Source organism: Podarcis vaucheri (genome assembly GCF_965113315.1).
Source record: "Podarcis vaucheri genome assembly, chromosome: 7".
NCBI classification, from domain to species: Eukaryota; Metazoa; Chordata; class Lepidosauria; order Squamata; family Lacertidae; genus Podarcis; species Podarcis vaucheri.
In genome coordinates, this window is record NC_138765.1 from 29721453 (window position 1) to 29738959 (window position 17507).

The 17507-nt window shown below is 45.8% G+C and overlaps 1 long non-coding RNA gene across 1 annotated transcript in view; it reads right to left on the reverse strand.

Annotated features, from left to right (window-relative positions):
* Window positions 1–16806, reverse strand: part of LOC309537395 — a 132208-nt gene extending 115402 nt beyond the window's left edge. The window contains exons 1-2 of the long non-coding RNA XR_014221880.1: window positions 16550–16806; window positions 14829–15250 (exon numbers count right to left, since the gene is read on the reverse strand). This is a non-coding gene — a long non-coding RNA (uncharacterized lncRNA). The remainder of the gene's footprint in view (window positions 1–14828; window positions 15251–16549) is intronic.
* Between the last annotated feature and the right edge of the window lie 701 nt (window positions 16807–17507).

Consider the following 17507-nt stretch of genomic DNA (forward strand, 5'->3'; position numbering starts at 1 on the left):
AAGTTCTTAGTTCTAGCTAAGTTGGGAATGCAAAGAGGTCATGCTTGCTCATTGAATCTCTGCAGGAGAAAGAAGCAAAGGGAAGATGTCTCCTCTGCAGAGGTGAGCTCGAGAAGGAGGAATTGCAGAAATGAGGGCAACAACCCTGAGAAATATCAGTCTAGCACTTTGGGAGAGGAGAGAGGTCAGCACAAATTAGGTCAGAAATTGAGGTTTCTCTGCCTGTCTTCTCCCCATGCAAAGCTCCATTAGTCTTAAGACAAGCTGAGTTTGCATCCCAACATTCCAGTATGGGATGAGTGCCACAAAATCCCCATCCTTGGTCTAAAAACGTGACGCAGCAGCATTGCTATAGCTAAGCAGGTCTGCTTGGTCCTTGGACCACTTGGGAACTACGGTAGAATATAAATGTAATGGATGCATCTAAAAAAAATCTGCTCTATTAAAGCTTAGGCAGAGAAAGTATGAATTTTTGGCACTATTTCTCAGCTCCCTTTATCCATACTATGGGGACAATACAGCTCTGCCTAAAAGGCTTATTAAAATAAAAACAAGGGAAGCATTTTGAACATCCCAGCGTCTAGATATAGGGACTTAATTATTACTTTTTGTCCGTGATATGCACATACATGTTGGAAATGACATGTATCCTGCATGTATAAATGATCATGTGAGATAATTACACACCTGCATTTTGCTGTGTGCTGTGCAGTGCTAGTTTCATGTTACTTTTCATGCTTACAGGGCAATCCTATGCATGTCTGCTTAGAAATATGTCCTGTTAAATTCAGTGGGACCTAGTCCTGGGGAGTAAATGTATCTGGGATGAGTTGGGATCCTGTGGCCCTCCAGATGTTGGACTACAGCTCCCATCACCCCCAGCTGACATGGCCAGTGGTTGGGGGTGATGGAACTGGAGTCCAATGACTTCTGGAGAGACAATGGTTTCCCGCTTCATATATAGGATTACTGTCTAAGCCAGTGTGAGCACTGTGGGACTTAGGCGGTATCTACATTCCCATTTACTTTGCATCCAGTGTGCACTCCCACCCTGATTTGTGAGCCAGTGTACACAAGGTGATAGCCTCTACCCTGTATCTATCCCATCATTTCTTATGGTATTCTGTGGTTGGTTTGGTAGTTTGAGTGCAACTCAGCTGGAAGAAGAGGGGCTTGCATGAAGTTTGAGCAGATAGGGCAATGCTATTTTTCTGTGGTTCCAGAACTCACCATGAACACCTCCCTTGTTCTCTTAGAATGGCCATGGCCAAGGCGTGAGTGGTGCCAGAACTGAGTTCCTATGAGTTCCCCCTGGGGAAGAGCACTGGTTAGGGGGCATCCAGGTTCCCTAGACCATTTTGTATCTTGATTTCCGATTAGCTTTCCTCTTACCTTCTGTTGTTCAACTGATATGTCTTAGGTTGCTCCCTGCTTTACAGATTCCTGCCCCTCTCATGCTTTTCTCTTGCACCTCAAGATGAGAGGTCACACTGGGACTGTCTTCTGAAAGGACAAAGCAACCTGCATGATTGCATTGTTCTGCTATAGGCTAATAAGCTAAACTAGAACCAGAAACTTTCCTATCCAAATGTGTATTTCCTACAATAAAATGCTTTGTTGTTTTTCCTTACCTATAAACAGTGCTTTTTTTCAGGGGAATTTCAAGGGTACCAACACCTCTTTTTTAGTTCTTAAAAAGTGTGCCACTTCTTGAAACAACTTTATGCTGAGTACCAGCACCTATTTTTCTAGAAAAAAAAGCATTGCCCACAAATACCTCTGTGTGTGATTGCAACAGGTAAAACTCTGGGCTCTAACCACTCCCTTGACGCTGCCTCACCCCACAGACCAAATGGGTTCCAATAGGTAATTGGCAACCAAATCATCCAATATGTTGATGCCCCCCCCCATCCAGTATTTTGATGTGTTTCCCCACAAAACTATCTTCGATTCAAATGGAGATAAAGAACTACCTAGCTGTGTTTTAAGCTCATAACATGCACACAGCCTTACTCTCAGGTTAATACATGTTGTGCTGTGAATTACATTCTTAGTAAAAACCTAGTGTTGTCGCCAGCTAAGTTTTACTCCAAGTATACTCACTGAAGTAATGGACCAAACTTAGTCATGCCCATTAATTTCAATCTGCTGAGTAGGAGAACGTAAGATTGGATACAACTCTAATATATAAAGTGGGTCTCGGTGTTTAGCCATTTGCTTATCCAATGGAGCAGCATTCAGAGCCATTTTAGAATATGCGGATTTCAAAGTAATTCTGGACATGCTGTCAGCAAGCTTCTCTCTCCTCGCCCCTTTGTAGATCCTCAAGAGGCACACACACAGCACTCAAAAATAGTCACAGCAGCTGTTAACAGAGTGCATGGTGGGAAGGGGAAAAACCAGGAGTGTTTGGGGGTTTGTGTGTCAGGAGGGGGCGCCTTGTAGCTTCAGAAAGAGCCCTTTCCCCCACCAAGCACTAGAAAGAGCTGGAGCTCTGAGGTAGGCGAAATGTTGGTTCATAGTTCCTAGAAGAGGATGCTGAAAACTGTCCAGTCAACAGAGGATGATGAAAAAGAGAAAAGAGGGCACTAAAAAATCAAGCAACCTACTGGTAGAACTGATCACTGCAGATGGTGACAGCAGTCACAAAATTAAAAGACGCCTGCTCCTTGGGAGAAAGGCGATGGCAAACCTAGACAGCATCTTAAAAAGCAGAGACATCACCTTACCAACAAAGGTCCGTATAGTTAAAGCCATGGTTTTCCCAGTAGTGATGTATGGAAGTGAGAGCTGGACCATCAAGAAGGCTGGTCACCGAAGAATTGATGTTTTTGAATTATGGTGCTGGAGGAGACTCTTGAGAGTCCCATGGACTGCAAGAAGATCAAACCTATCCATTCTTAAAGAGATCAGCCCTGAGTGCTCACTGGAAGAACAGATCGTGAAGCTGAGCTCCAATACTTTGGCCACCTCATGAGAAGAGAAGACTCCCTGGAAAAGACCCTGATGTTGGGAAAGATGGAGGGCACAAGGAGAAAGGGACGACAGAGGACAAGATGGTTGGATGGTGTTCTCGAAGCTACCAGCATGAGTTTGACCAAACTGCGGGAGGCAGTGGAAGACAGGAGTGCCTGGCGTGCTCTGGTCCATGGGGTCATGAAGAGTCGGACACGACTAAACGACTAAACAACAACAACTGGTAGAACTTACTGGTAGTTATAGATAACAAATAATTTCTACATAAATCTCTAAAATTGGGTGGGAAGGCTTTTTCAGCCCAAGGACCACATTCCCTTCTGGACAACCTTCTGAGGGCCACATACCAGTGGGGGGTGGGGACTAAAGCAAATGTGGGTGGGGCAACGAACACACATTTCCCTTTTGTCCAATAGGCTAGTTTCTACCAGAGGTGGACTTAGCAGTGCAGAGCCTTGGAGACACCACAACTATGATTTACAATGGAGCGTGAGAGGCGGAGGTGTTCTGAATTTTGGCTTTGCAAAAAACCCTGCTGAAATTGGAGACCCCAAGGTCTGCCAAAGCTTCTACATGTATTCACCCACTCCTCTTTATCCTCCACCCAGACAAGCAGGAGGCACGATCAGAGTTGCAGACAGGCAAAGCCACTTGGGAGAATGATGCAAAACCCATGAGGGGCATGGCCTGGGGAGAGTTCCAGAGCTACATTCAACCCCCCCCTCCCAGTCTCTCTTCTAAATATTGCAAGTTTGCTCCTGATAGCGAAGGTTTGGCTCCACATTTCTAAAGTGTGTCAAGATGGGCAATGCCAGTAAGGATTCTCTCACAATGTGCTTACCATTCTCTCACAGTGTGCTCCTTTATCTCTGTGGGACTTGAACCTGAAAGCCCATCCAAACTTTCTCCTAGGTCTAGGCTTATTTATCCGGCTATAATTTTGTTGGGTCCTGCTTTCACACCTGACTGCTTGTCTTGGATTTTACTCGGTTTTTTTTTCAGGGGAGGACCACTGAAAGGCTGTGATTTTCCATTAATCCTTCTAGTCCATTTTTTGGTTGCCGCCTCCTCTGGCCCAGTGGCGTAGCGTGGGGGGTGCCAGGGGTGCTGGCCGCACCGGGCGCAACATTTGGGGGGGCGCGTTTGGCCGGCCCCCCTCGAGGAAGCAGGAACCTCTCCAAGGCGGAGAGACCTCCTCCCGCCGCCAGCCTTCGGAAGGCTGCTCCAAAGCCTGGCGGTGGGGCGGAGAGACCTTCTCCCGCCGCCAGGCTTCGGAAGGATGCTCCGAAGGCTGGCGGCGGGAGGAGGGCTCTCCGCCCCACCGCCAGGCTTCGGAAGGCTGCTCCGAAGCCTGGCAGTGGGGCGGAGAGACCTTCTCCCCGCGCCAGCCCTCGGATGGCTGTCCTGAAGACTTGTGGTCGGAGCAGTGGCGTAGCGTGGGGGTGCAGGGGGGGCTGCCGCACCTGGCGCAACATCTGGGGGGCGCGGAAGAGACTCGAGTGCTAAAATCCACGGGTTAGGGGGCGCAAATTACTTGCCTTGCCCCGGGTGCTGAGAACCCACGCTACGCCACTGCTCTGGCCTCCCATGACAGCCGGGTTTAGCATGCACATTCAATTCCCGTCCACTGCCGAGGAGACATCTTTGCACTAGACTCAAGTTTCTGCAAAAAATGGAGCTCCAGCAACCACGGCGGGGGAGGAATGCCTGTACATGCATTTGATTATTTACCGCTAAAGATCTTTTTGCTGTCCCACGACAGCCAATGGAAATAAATGCAAGTGGCATGTAAATCACACTGCCACAAAGCACAACTAGCAGTGTGCAGTGGAAGCGGAGCTTGTATTGCAAAGTGTTTAATTTGCTAAGGAAAAGAGGCTTGTTGGTCCTGTTCCTTCTGCAATGTGTCTTTTTTCAAGTTACATTTTCTACAGATCAGTTTCATTTGTTGAGACATTAGTGTTACATTAGGAAGAAAAGGGAGAAAGGTGGTGGGGGCCATGGTGAGTGGGGGTGGAGTCGGGTGGCGATGTTTCTGTTTTACTTAATGTATGTGTAGGTTTTGTGTCAGACTAAGGAAAATTCCCGCAACACTAAACAGGCACACACAAACCATGCTTAAAGCATAGAAAGCAGAAATAGGTAAACTGTTTTTTCTTGATGTAAGAAGCTCACGTCATGGACTCCACCAAAATGGCCAATCTCCTTTCTTTCAAAAGGCCTCCAAGCAAAAGGAAAGTTGCATTTCAAAGATTAATTACCGTATTTGACTCACCCGACCATAGGACGCACCTAGTTTTAGAGGGGGAGAACAACAACAACAAAAATTCTCTCCCTCTCTGTGCAGCGCCCCTTCAGTGAAGTGGCAGGAGAAGCGGAGCCCTTGCCATTTCTCCTCCTGCTTCACTTAAGGGGCGCTGTGTAGAGAGGGAAAGCTGCGCAGCGCCTCTCCAGCGAAGCCAGGAGAGCAAGAGGTGTCAGTGCACAACGACCCCTCTTGCACTCCTGGCTTCAGCGAAAGCAACGCAAAGCCTCCCACTGCACTCTGGAGGTTTCGCGTTGCTTTCGCTGAAGCCATGGAGCCTGCATTCACTCCATAAGACGCACACACATATCCCCTTACCTTTTAGGAGGGGAAAAGTGCGTCTTATAGAGCAAAAAATACGGTATATAGAAATCATTCACAATCTGTTCAGAGTGGAAGCATTGGCAGGTGGTGGCTGAAAAATGGGGGAACCTGGCCATTAATGAACTCTCAAGCCAGAAGGGCATAGGAGGACGTGTCCGGACAGCTTTGGGTGTCTTCAGACAGTGGAGTAAATTAGAAGCATTGGGTTTTAAGTGCTCTCTCCAGAAGGCTATTGATGATTGAAGACTGAGTGACGGATACCAGCTGCTGGCTGAGAAGCAGCAATTCCAGGCCACTGTAAGAGAAGTTCCCAGAAGGCAATCACTTTTTAGTAAACAAGTTCCCTATAAATCCATGGGTTTCTGAGGCAGAAGATCTATTTCAGAGTACTCGCCAAGAGAGGTAAGGAAGTATTCATCAGGATATGCACAGTTTTAATCTCACTTTTGCCATTCTGTCCTTAAGTGGCCTAAGTCATCTTTTGTCTCTGAGATCTTCTCTCATCACCAATATGGGGATACTGATTTGTTTCCAGTGTATTAGTAAGGAAGGTCATTTAGTGGTATATTTGCTCTGCAAAATGTTGCTGTGCAAGAGAATGCACTAGTGGGTTGCTGGTAAGTTTGTGGCACGATGCATAGTGAAATCTTCTGCACCATGAGTTTTCTGCTAGTTCAACTGCTGCACAGCATTCCACCATTGAAACGGGTAGAACTTCACCGTAAATTTGGATATTATTGCACTGTAAGATTTCTTTAACCGGTTATTAAGTTCACACATCAAAAAAGCTCAACATAAAAAAAATGAAGATCATGGCCACTGGGCCCATCACCTCCTGGCAAATAGAAGGGGAATAAATGGAGGCAGTGAGAGATTTTACTTTCTTGGGCTCCATGATCACTGCAGATGGTGACAGCAGCCACGAAATTAAAAGACACCTGCTTCTTGGGAGGAAAGCAGTGACAAACCTAGACAGCATCTTAAAAAAGCAGAGACATCACCTTACCAACAAAGGTCCATATAGTTAAAGCTATGGTTTTCCCAGTAGTGATGTATGGAAGTGAGAGCTGGACCATAAAGAAGGCTGATTGCCAAAGAATTGATGCTTTTGAATTATGGTGCTGGAGGAGACTCTTGAGAGTCCCATGGATTGCAAGAAGATCAAACCTCTCCATTCTTAAGGAAATCAGCCCTGAGTACTCACTGGAAGGACAGATCGTGAAGCTGAGCTCCAATACTTTGGCCACCTCAAGAGAAGAGAAGACTCCCTGGAAAAGACCCTGATGTTGGGAAAGATGGAGGGCACAAGGAGAAGGGGACGACAGAGGACAAGATGGTTGGACAGTGTTCTCGAAGCTACCAGCATGAGTTTGACCAAACTGTGGGAGGCAGTGGAAGACAGGAGTGCCTGGCGTGCTCTGGTCCATGGGGTCACGAAGAGTCGGACACGACTAAACAACAACAACAACAAGTTCACACACAAACATTTCTATGCACATGGAACTCACTTTCGGGACTTAGAAATTTGAAACAGAAATCAGTATACAAATTAAATCAACTAATCACATGCACTTTTCATCTCACATCATCATTTTATTGCATTGACCAAAGTCCTCTGGGCAGTTTACAAAAAATCAATAAAATACACAATACAATAAAACCAATGAAAACCATCTCAATAATAACAATAAAAATACATAGTGGCCCTTGCCCTTGTATCGCTCCCAAAGTGACTCCCTCAAGGAATGAGGCCGTTTGGTGTTTTCCCTTTGGCTGCAGCATGTCAGTGACAATCCACCACCCGTGGCCGCCTTCCAGCTTAGCTGTTGCAGGAGAGAACAGTTGAACAGCAATTCCTGCTTTAGATTCAGTTGCAGGTCTTGCACATGATGATCACACAGTGACAGTCTGGCCATTTAAAACTTTCTATCATGCTGTGGCTCTTGCATCACTATGTACCACTAGTTGTCAATGAAGATAAACTTCACAAACGATGAACCCTTTCTGCTCTTTTAGATTCAAAGGAAGTCGTTTTCCACACAGTACTGATTGGTTAACAAGATGTATATCCCACTTAATCAGCAAAAGCAGGGCAGTCCAACGTGGTGCCCTCCAAAAATGATTGGACTACAACTCCCATCAGCCCAAGCCAGCAGGGTCAATAGTCAGTGCACAACATTGGCTACGTTTGAGAAAAAAGGGCAGCTGAACAAAGTCCTCTAAGTGGTTTACATATAACAATAAAAAGTGATAAAATCAAACATTTAAAAACTAGCAGGTATAAAATTTCTTTAAAAATATAAAGTCAGAAGTTTAAAAACGAACATTCATGATAAAATTACATGTCTGGGTTGGCTTGCCTAGATAAAAAAAAGTTTTTAGCAGGTGCTGAAAACAATATGGAGGACCCACTGTGTGGCTAGGATTGATAGAGGAGGAGGAGGAGGAGGAAGTGATTGATGGGAACCAGGGCCAGAGGAGACAGTCTCTCCTCATTGTTTCTCAAGCTGCTTTGGAAGGGGGAGCAGTGATGCCAGCTCCAGCGAATTGAGCAGATGACACCAAGAGTGGGTCCAACGGTCAAAAAGGCGGTTTCTGCACGTGTCATAGAGAGAAGTGAGGGACAGATGGGACTCGTCAACCTGGGAAGGTAGCCCGTCTAGGAGAAAATAGCCACTGATCCTAAACCTCTACTGCCTTGCAGGATATCTTCAGGAGAAGAAAAGGCTAAAGAGTAGACCCTACACAAATCCAGAGTGGAGATGATTGGGTGGCGACTTGTACACCTCCTTCCAACACCTCTTGCAGCCAAGCTGGTGCCAAACATATTGCTCTGCTTTCCTTTGGACCACATCAGCAAAGCCAAGAGAGGGGGTCTTGTTGTCTGTGCAGCCTAGGACCTCCATACACAAACTGCCCAGGCTCGTGCTCCAGGGAGGTCACTTTGGTGCTGCTAACACAGCAGTTTGACTGTGGAGACGCACTCCCATTGTCCCTCTCCATTGTCTCTCGATACAGATGGATGTCAACAACAGTAAGCATGTCAACAGTAACAGATAATGAAACTAATTGACTGGCAGATAAGTTAATGCCCATGGCCAGGGACTGATATTGAAAACTAAAACCTTGACCTCAGCCAGAGGACTGTGTCAATTTTCACTGGGGGTGGAGGAGAATGAGGAGGAGGTGGGGGAAGTCATAAAGTTCAGGTCGCAACTCATTCACTAGCCAGATATGCGAGAGCCCAGATCAACACCACTCCAAACAACAGCTGAGACTCTCCCAGGCTGCAAAACAGATGTTAGTGTTGCTTAACTCTTCTGGAAATGAGAGAGAGAGAGAGAGAGAGAGAGACCTATAAACCGATAGGTCCAAGACAGTGAATTTCTGTCTTACCCATACTGTTGCTGTCTGAGAACATGTGTCTACACTGTCAGGGACATCTGTGCCCTCCCTCAAAAGTCACAAGAACCAAATTGCACGGGAGAATGATGGTGTAACTGCACTCTCATTCTTGGAAGATTCAAACAAACAGAATCAGGCCTGGCAAAAACACGTTCTGGCCTTAGAAATAATAAACAGAGCAGGCAATGTGATCTGTGCTCCTGGGTGAGTTTCTATTCCTGGTCTTCAGCTAGTCACCTGCAAAGCCCAATCCTATGTCTGTTTACTTGCAAGTAAGCCCCATGGGGTTCACTCCCAAGTCAGTGGATGTTGGATTGCAGCCTTGGCCTTGGGATTGTTTTCTGTAAAACTTGACTGTGCTCTTTTTCTTGCAATGAAACCTAGGGGACTGGTCACCCTGCAGTTAGTGTGACCAGGTGCAAATGGGCTCCTGCACCTTTAATAGACTGTGTAGAACAGCCACTGCCATAATGATAAGCTACACCTGCTGAAATTCCCGCTCCACAACTATGAAAGGTGCAGGAGCTTTGTCTACTTTGGTCCTTGGTCCCCCTATGCATGTTTCCTTATTAGATCTGGATTGCTCAGCTTTTAGCCAGGCTGCACAGACTGAAATATTTTGCAAGCTGCTTTTGCTGCTTCTCCTCCTTCCTCTTCTTCTTTTTTCTTCTTCTGTAGCAAAATTAGTGTTTAGGCTGAATAAAAAGTCACACAGCTATTTGAGGAAAACAATGCATCACTTCCTCTCCTACTACTCCATCATATCCTTTGGAAAGCCATTTGTTTGTTCTCTGTGCATTTGGACATCTCTTAAGATATCATAACTGAATTTTGTGTGATGGTTCCTGAGCTTTTCATATATGGTTCGGTGCCATTTTGAATCAAGATGGTGGACTGCACCTTTAAAAACTGCACGGCTTTTAAACAATGAATTCAAAACTACACTGATATTTTGGTTTCTTGGAGTTCCCAAGCAACACCATGTGCAATGCTGCCAATTAGATATATTTTATTGTAAGCTAACGCTGCTACTGAGGACTCAGCTACATTAGTCCATGGAAGCGCACGTCAATTCTGTGTCCAGGGCAGTTGTTTACCAGCTCCATCTGGTACACAGGCTGAGACCCCATCTGCCCGCGGACTGTCTCGCCAGAGTGGTGCATGCTCTAGTTATCTCCCACTTAGACTACTGCAATGCGGTCTACGTGGGGCTACCTTTGAAGGTGGCCCGGAAACTACAACTAATCCAGAATGCGGCAGCTAGACTGGTGACTGGGAGTGGCTGCCAAGACCACATAACAACGGTCCTGAAAGACCTACATTGGCTCCCAGTACGTTTCCGAGCACAATTCAAAGTGTTGGTGCTGACCTTTAAATCCCTAAATGGCCTCGGTCCTGTATACATGAAGGAGCATCTCCACCCCCATTGTTCTGCCCGGACACCGAGGTCCAGTACCGAGTGCCTTCTATTATTTTTTTAATAATAATTTTTATTAAATTTTTCCTTTTACAAATTCGCCATCTCAAACAATATTCCCAAATTTCAACTTTTTGGACTTCCACCAGCTTCTCCACCAATCATCCATATTTTCTATTTTTGTGCATTCTCTAAATTTAATATTGCCATATAATATTAACCTTTCAGTTCTATTTCTTTTTTACAATACATCTTTAACTTTCACAAAGCCTCTTTAAATCCCACTAGCGTTGTCTGTTTGTCACATATGCTTTTCAGATAATCTGCAAACTTTCCCCAGTCCTTGATGAACTTGTGATCCCGTTGATATCTAATCTTCCCAGTCAATTTGTCCAGTTCTGCATAGTCCATAAGGTTCGTTCTCTACTCTTCAAGGGTCGGTAACTCCTCTTGTTTCTATTTTTGGGCCATTAATATTCTTGCCGCTGTTACTGCGTATTGAAAAAGTTTGTAATCCCTTCTATTTTTCTCTCTTCCTGTTATTCCTAACAAAAAGGCTTCTGGGTTTTTTTTTACAAATGTGTATTTAAACATCTTCTTCAACTCATTGTATATCATTTTCCAGAAACCCTTTACCTTCTTACATTCCCACCACATATGGAAAAAAGATCCTTCTTTTTCTTTACATTTCCAACACTTATTACATATTTTGAACATTTTTGCTAACTTAACCGGTGTTATATACCATCTATATACCATTTTCATAATATTTTCCTTTAACGCCGTGCATGCGGTAAATTTCATATTTTCATTCCATACTTTTTCCTAGTCAGCCAATTGTATATTATAACCAAAGTCTCTGGCCCAATGTTTCATAACCGGTGCCGAGTGCCTTCTAGCGGTTCCCTCACTGTGAGAAGCAAAGTTACAGGGAACCATGCAGAGGGCCTTCTCGGTAGTGGCGCCCACCCTGTGGAAAGCCCTCCCATCAGATGTCAAAGAAATAAACAACTATATGATATTCAGAGGACATCTGAAGGCAGCCCTGTTTAGGGAAGTTTTTAATGACTGATGTTTTAATGTATTTTTAACCTTCTGTTGGAAGCCAGCCAGAGTGGCTGGGGAAACCCAGCCAGATGGGCGGGGTAGAAATAATGTATTATTATTATTATTATTATTATTATTATTATTATTATTATTATTAAAAAACAGTGTTCTGAACGCGTTATAAACATGCAATGCCAGATGGTGCTGGAAAGCAAAAAAAACCCTTTGCGGTTTTCCATAGCGGTTTCTTTCCTTTTGGTATAATGATTTAATTTCTTACTTATTTATAGTGTCGTCCCCCCTCCCTGTGTAGATCCGCCCCTGAGTTATTACCATGTTAATAATGCTTTATCTGCAACCCTACAATATAGGGGTGAGGAACTTCAGGCCTGCGGACCAAACATGGCCCACTAGGCCTCTCTGTCTGGCCCTCAGGACTCTCCAAAGGCCACCCTCCTCCTCAGCCACACCCACTCTCCCCAGGCCTCGCCCCTCACCAGCCCTGCTTCCTACCCTCCTTTAATGCTTTTGGCTGACTGGATATAGGAGAATAGCCTTGATCTGGATTCAACCCATTATTTATTTTTATTTTATGCATTTACCACCACTTTTCAGGTATGCAGCCTCCTAAAGCAGTTCTACAAAGATTTTGAAACAACACAGCATTAGTAAAGATACAGCATAGAGTACAACTGTAGAAGACGGCAACAGAAGAGCATTTGAAAAGCCATCACTCAAGCAAAACCTCCTGAAATTTGTTTATTTGCTACATTTCTCTCCCGCCTTTCCTCCCATGTAGTGCACATAGTTCTCTTCCGCACTCTCCATTTTGCCTTCACAGCAGCCCTGTGAGGTAGCCTAGGCAGCTCTCTCAAAGGGTTGAAAGGGGTTTGCTAGACCAGCCTCTGCTAGCACCCTCCAGATGTTTTGGACTGGTGGGCCTGATGGCAAATTGAAGTCCAAAACACCTGGAAGGGCACCAGATTGGTGAGGACTGTTAGACCCGGGAGGGGGCAGGGTGAAGGCTTCGCAGGACCAGCTGTCCCCTTGGTCTTGCACCCAAGTTGCTTTCTTACATGAGGTTGGAATGCGTCCCCGGAGAGTGCCAACCCGATTAACACGAGGCTCTCTGGAATCACAGCCCTCTGAGTCACTGTGCTAAAATTGTGCTGTTGCCTCCCCTCCGCACCCTTTGGGCTGCCAATATTTACAGGTCTCCGTGTAGATCTGGAATAATAACCTGTTTATCGTTTGGGTCCCCAGATGCAATGGAATGTGAAACCCTGGTCATATGAGCTCCTGGGTTGCACCCAAAGCTTATCCTGTCCGGAGTTAGAGCCATTGAAATGAATGAACATGACGAAGTTGGACCCATTAACTTCAATGGGTAAAACTTTGTTGGATAAAAGCCAGCATTGTGGTGGTTGTTTTTGCTTGAACTAAGCTCATATCTCTTCTTCAGGTTTCAGGACGATGCTCCAGCCCAACTCCTGGTAGCTCAGTTGGTAGAAAAAGAGACTCTGAATCTCGGGGTCCTGGGTTCAAGTCCTGCTTTGGAAAAAAGATTCCTGCATTGCGGGGGTTGGATTAGATGACCCTTGTGGTACCTTCCAACACTATAATTCTATGAAATCTATGAAAGCCTCCAAATTAGCCCTTTCTCTAAGAGCAGCAGAGTGACTACCAAGCTGGGAGCATATGTATTTCACAAACTGCTGGAACAATGGGACATTTTCTATTTTTATGCATTTCATGTTATGCTGTAGGAATGAGGAACCTTTGGCCCAACAGAGGTTGCTGAACTACAACTCCCATCAGCCCCAGCAAGCATGAGCAATGGCCAGGGATTATGGGAGCTGTAGTTCAGTAACATGTTCCTCACACTGGCTAGATAGCATACAAACTGCAGATTCATTCCCATGAACATAGCCGAAACATCACCAACAGTGCACAAGGGGAGGTAGCAACTGGCTTGGGGGATCCCAAGGTTTGGAGAAGTGCAAAATATCTTTTAAAAAAAACCTCTGAAGGACCCAAAAAAACTAGTCCAACGAGTACTGAGCAGGCTTAATGACACCGACTGAATATTTGAGGGGAACTGAAAACGGGGGGCGGGGGGGCAGGGATGGAATGGAGTATCCTGGGAGAGAGAGTGGCTGGCTGGCGCTATGAAGGGGAGCACTCCACACCGCAACATTTCATCGCAGGTGAAATATTCACCTCAGCTGATTTTAAACCCAGGTGAAGGTGACAATTTTTACCAGATTAATCATTCACCCGAGGATGCTAGAGTGCTGAGCCCCAGGAAAACCACATTGGCACATCTGGGAAACCCCCCAATAGTAGTGACGGTGCTTCAGAATATGGTCATCATTTTCTCATCACATGACAGTGAGCAATCGCTGAATTTCCAGTGGTTGAGGGTGCACAAAGCAGCCCTTATGCAACTGCCAGAATCGGCTTTCCCCCAACCTAGTGCACAGCAGGTAATTCAGACCACAATTCCCATCAGCCCCTAGTTCCAGCATGATCAATGGCTCCTACTGACCATGGACATGTTGCTTCCAGCTGATAGGAATTGTAGGCCAAAAAAATTGGAGATCCTCGCCAAGTTGGAGAAGGCTGGTTTAAGTTCTTTCTGTCTTCCAGGACCAGTGGAATGAAGCTAATCATTCTAGGAACATACCTTTTCCAGGCCTTATAGTCTATTTGTCTGCCTGGTCGAAGTGTGGGGCACCTTTCGCACTCCAGAGGTTGCTCAGCTGCGACTCCCACCATCCCTGACCACACATCTGGTCTAGTCTCATGTGGTTGTCTAATCTGAATGGCCAGGGCTCTCCAGGATCTGAAGCAGAATTCTTTTACACCACCAGCTACCTGCTAGTTTTTTTAAACAACAGTACGGCTGAAGATGCCAGGAACTGAACCTAGGGTATTCTGTGTGCAAAACACATCCCTCTCATGCACACAACAATATAACAATGGTTATATATCCAACAGCTGAGCGAAAAGCATTAAGTCATGGCTGAGGGACTTGTGCCCTCCATATGTTGTTGGACTCCAACTTCCATCTTCCCTGACCATTGGCTATGCTGGCTGGGGCTGGTGGGAGCTGGTGGCCTCTAACCACAGCTTGGTTATCATTGCATCAAGTCCTTGCTAGGTAATAGTTCAGTGCTTCTTCTTTCCTAGAGAATTCGGGAAATATCCCAGCCATGGGGAAAAGGGGTGTGGCTGGTGATAGTGCCACGGACCATACAGAATGGTTGCATTTCTACATTTCATCCTAACAGCTAAATAAGATCTTTCCTGTTGGATTGCCAGCTTTTTATTGTATAAGAATTCACACCTTACCTTTAAAGCACATGGCTTTCCCCAAAGAATCCTGGGAGCTGTAATTTTGGTTGAAGGTGCTGCGAATTGTATCACTGGGAGGGGAAAACTGTCGATTTCCCCCTAAAGTTATTGGCATGTCTTCGCAGGGGTATCTGGCCATTTTCCTGAACTAGATTCTTCCATAGCATCTAGAGATCCTCGGAAAAAATGCACTTGACTGTGTTTTTAGAATAGAAGCAGCCATCTCCCCTGTTGTTTATCTCCAGGATTTGGTATTCAGGGGTAGGTTACATCTGCACATGAAGGTTTTACTGGTCAGGACAGCTAAATGAAACCTCTAGCTCCAGATGCGGTCTACCAGGTAACAGGGGCAAAGAGCATGAGAGAGCTGTTGCCTCTGTGCGCTGCTGGTGCAGTTGCCAGAAGCATCTGAATAGCTGCTGTAGAAACAGAACTGAGTTAGAGAGCTAAACTAACGGGTCTTCCGATGATCTCATCTAGAGAGCTCAGATTTCCTTCTACTTTCGCCCTTGATTCACAGCACCCAGTATTAGGGGGACTGCGGCCTTACAATTAGGTAAGGATTCTACCCAGTTCCATACCCTCCAACGTTTCTCCAATGAAAATACAGTGGTACCTCGGGTTACATACGCTTCAGGTTACATACACTTCAGGTTACAGACTCCACTAACCCAGAAATAGTGCTTCAGGTTAAGAACTTTGCTTCAGGATGAGAACAGAAATTGTGCTCCGGCGGTGCGGCAGCAGCAGGAGGCCCCATTAGCTAAAGTGGTGCTTCAGGTTAAGAACAGTTTCAGGTTAAGAACGGACCTCCGAAACAAATTAAGTACTTAACCCGAGGTACCACTGTAGTTACATCCTATTTAATAGTAGTAATTATAATACCCCACCTTTCTGACTGGGTTGCCCCAGACACTTAGCACGGCTTCCAACATATATAAAAACATTAAAAATTTAAAAAACTGCCTTCAAGGCTGCCTTCAGATGGCTCAAGGCGGTCAGATAACTCCATACCATCCAACATTTCTCTGTTGAAAAAAGGGACGTCCTAAGGAAAAGCGGGACATTCCTTGCTCAAATCAGAAATCAGGACAGCTTCTGTAAATCTGTGACTGTCCCTGGAAAAGAGGGATACAATGGTACCTTGGGTTATAGACGCTTCAGGTTACAGATGCTTCAGGTTACCGACTCCGCTAACCCAGAAATAGTACCTCGGGTTAAGAACTTTACCTCAGGAGAAGAACAGAAATTGTGTGCCGGCGGCGCAGCGGCAGCGGGAGACTCCATTAGCCAAAGTGGTACCTCAGGTTAGGAATGGTTTCAGGTTAAGAATGGACCTCCAGAACGAATTAAGTTCTTAACCCGAGGTACCACTGTACTTGGAGAGTCTGCAGCTCCTGCCATGCCTCGGTTTGTCCAGTGTCCTTAAAAGAAGTGTTGTAATTTGCACTTCTTGGGTGGGAAAGAACATATAACTGTCCCACTTCAGATAGTGGCAGTGGTGCAATGCTTTAAATTATGGCAGCAGTTTCAGGAAGAGCAAACTGAGGCATCTTATTTGTGTTTGGCAAGTTCCCCAAGTTTTGAAATTCATGTTGCTACAATCCACTACGAAAGATAACATGGAGGTGGGGAGAGTGTTCTTTTGTTCCCAGACCCACAGCTCCTGGGCTTGGCTAGCTGTCTCGGGGCAGAAATGTTAATAAAAGAAACTCTACTTCGTAACGGCTCCCGGCATTGGGCAGCAAGTTCAGCGTAAAGCTGCTAATTTTGTCCCAGCTGTTACTTGGCTCCCTGCAAAACCCATCAGCGAAGAGAGAGATGGGAACGCAGGGCAGAAGTTCTTTAAGAGGTTAGAGAGGAGGGTGGCCAAAAATAGAGCTGCAGGCGCTGAGAGGTGATCAGTGTCTGCAGTCCTCTTGAGATGCAAGCACTGCACTGTGTACATAGGGCCACCCCAGTCATTGGGCAGATAGTGCAACATTCTGCCTTGCTGGCGTCTATCATCATGCAGCCGTTTGCTGTTAGGGGGCAGGGAGATTTTCTAAGACTGGCTAGCTTTAGATTTTGAAACCTGGGTAAGGTCAAAGGGGGAGGCGGAGCCAATGGAGGCCAGGGGGTAGAGTTGGGCAGACTCAGGTGGGAGAGGGTGCAGAGCTCGAATAGCCCAAACCTTATTACTATGACTCGCACTGGCAGCTGCAGCAAACTCAAACGTCCCCTAATTCCAGCAGGGAGAGGTGCAGAGAATCAGATGCCACCGCAGCACAATACGTTTCTTCTGTTCTTTGGTTGCTCTCATACATATTGCAAGTGGGTCTCTCATATATTAAAGATTTTCTTGATTTACAAAAGTGTTTGCAATCTCTCTCTCTTGTATTCCACCCCCCCCCCATGTAACATTTTTACAAATCAGTTTCATTTGTTGAGACATTAGGAAGAAAAGGGGGAAAGAGGGGGAGGGGAAAAGATGGGTGGGGGTGGGTTCGGGTGGTGATATTTCTATTTTACTTAATATATGTGGGGGTTTGTGTCATTGTTGCTTGTGCAGGTTCTTTGCTGTTCGCTTGTGTCCCTTTGGTGGTGAGAGAGGTTGGGGTTGGCCTAGGGTGTGGTTATTCATTTGTGGTTGGCTGTGGTGGTCTTTGTTTTCATGTGGGTCTCTCATATATATAG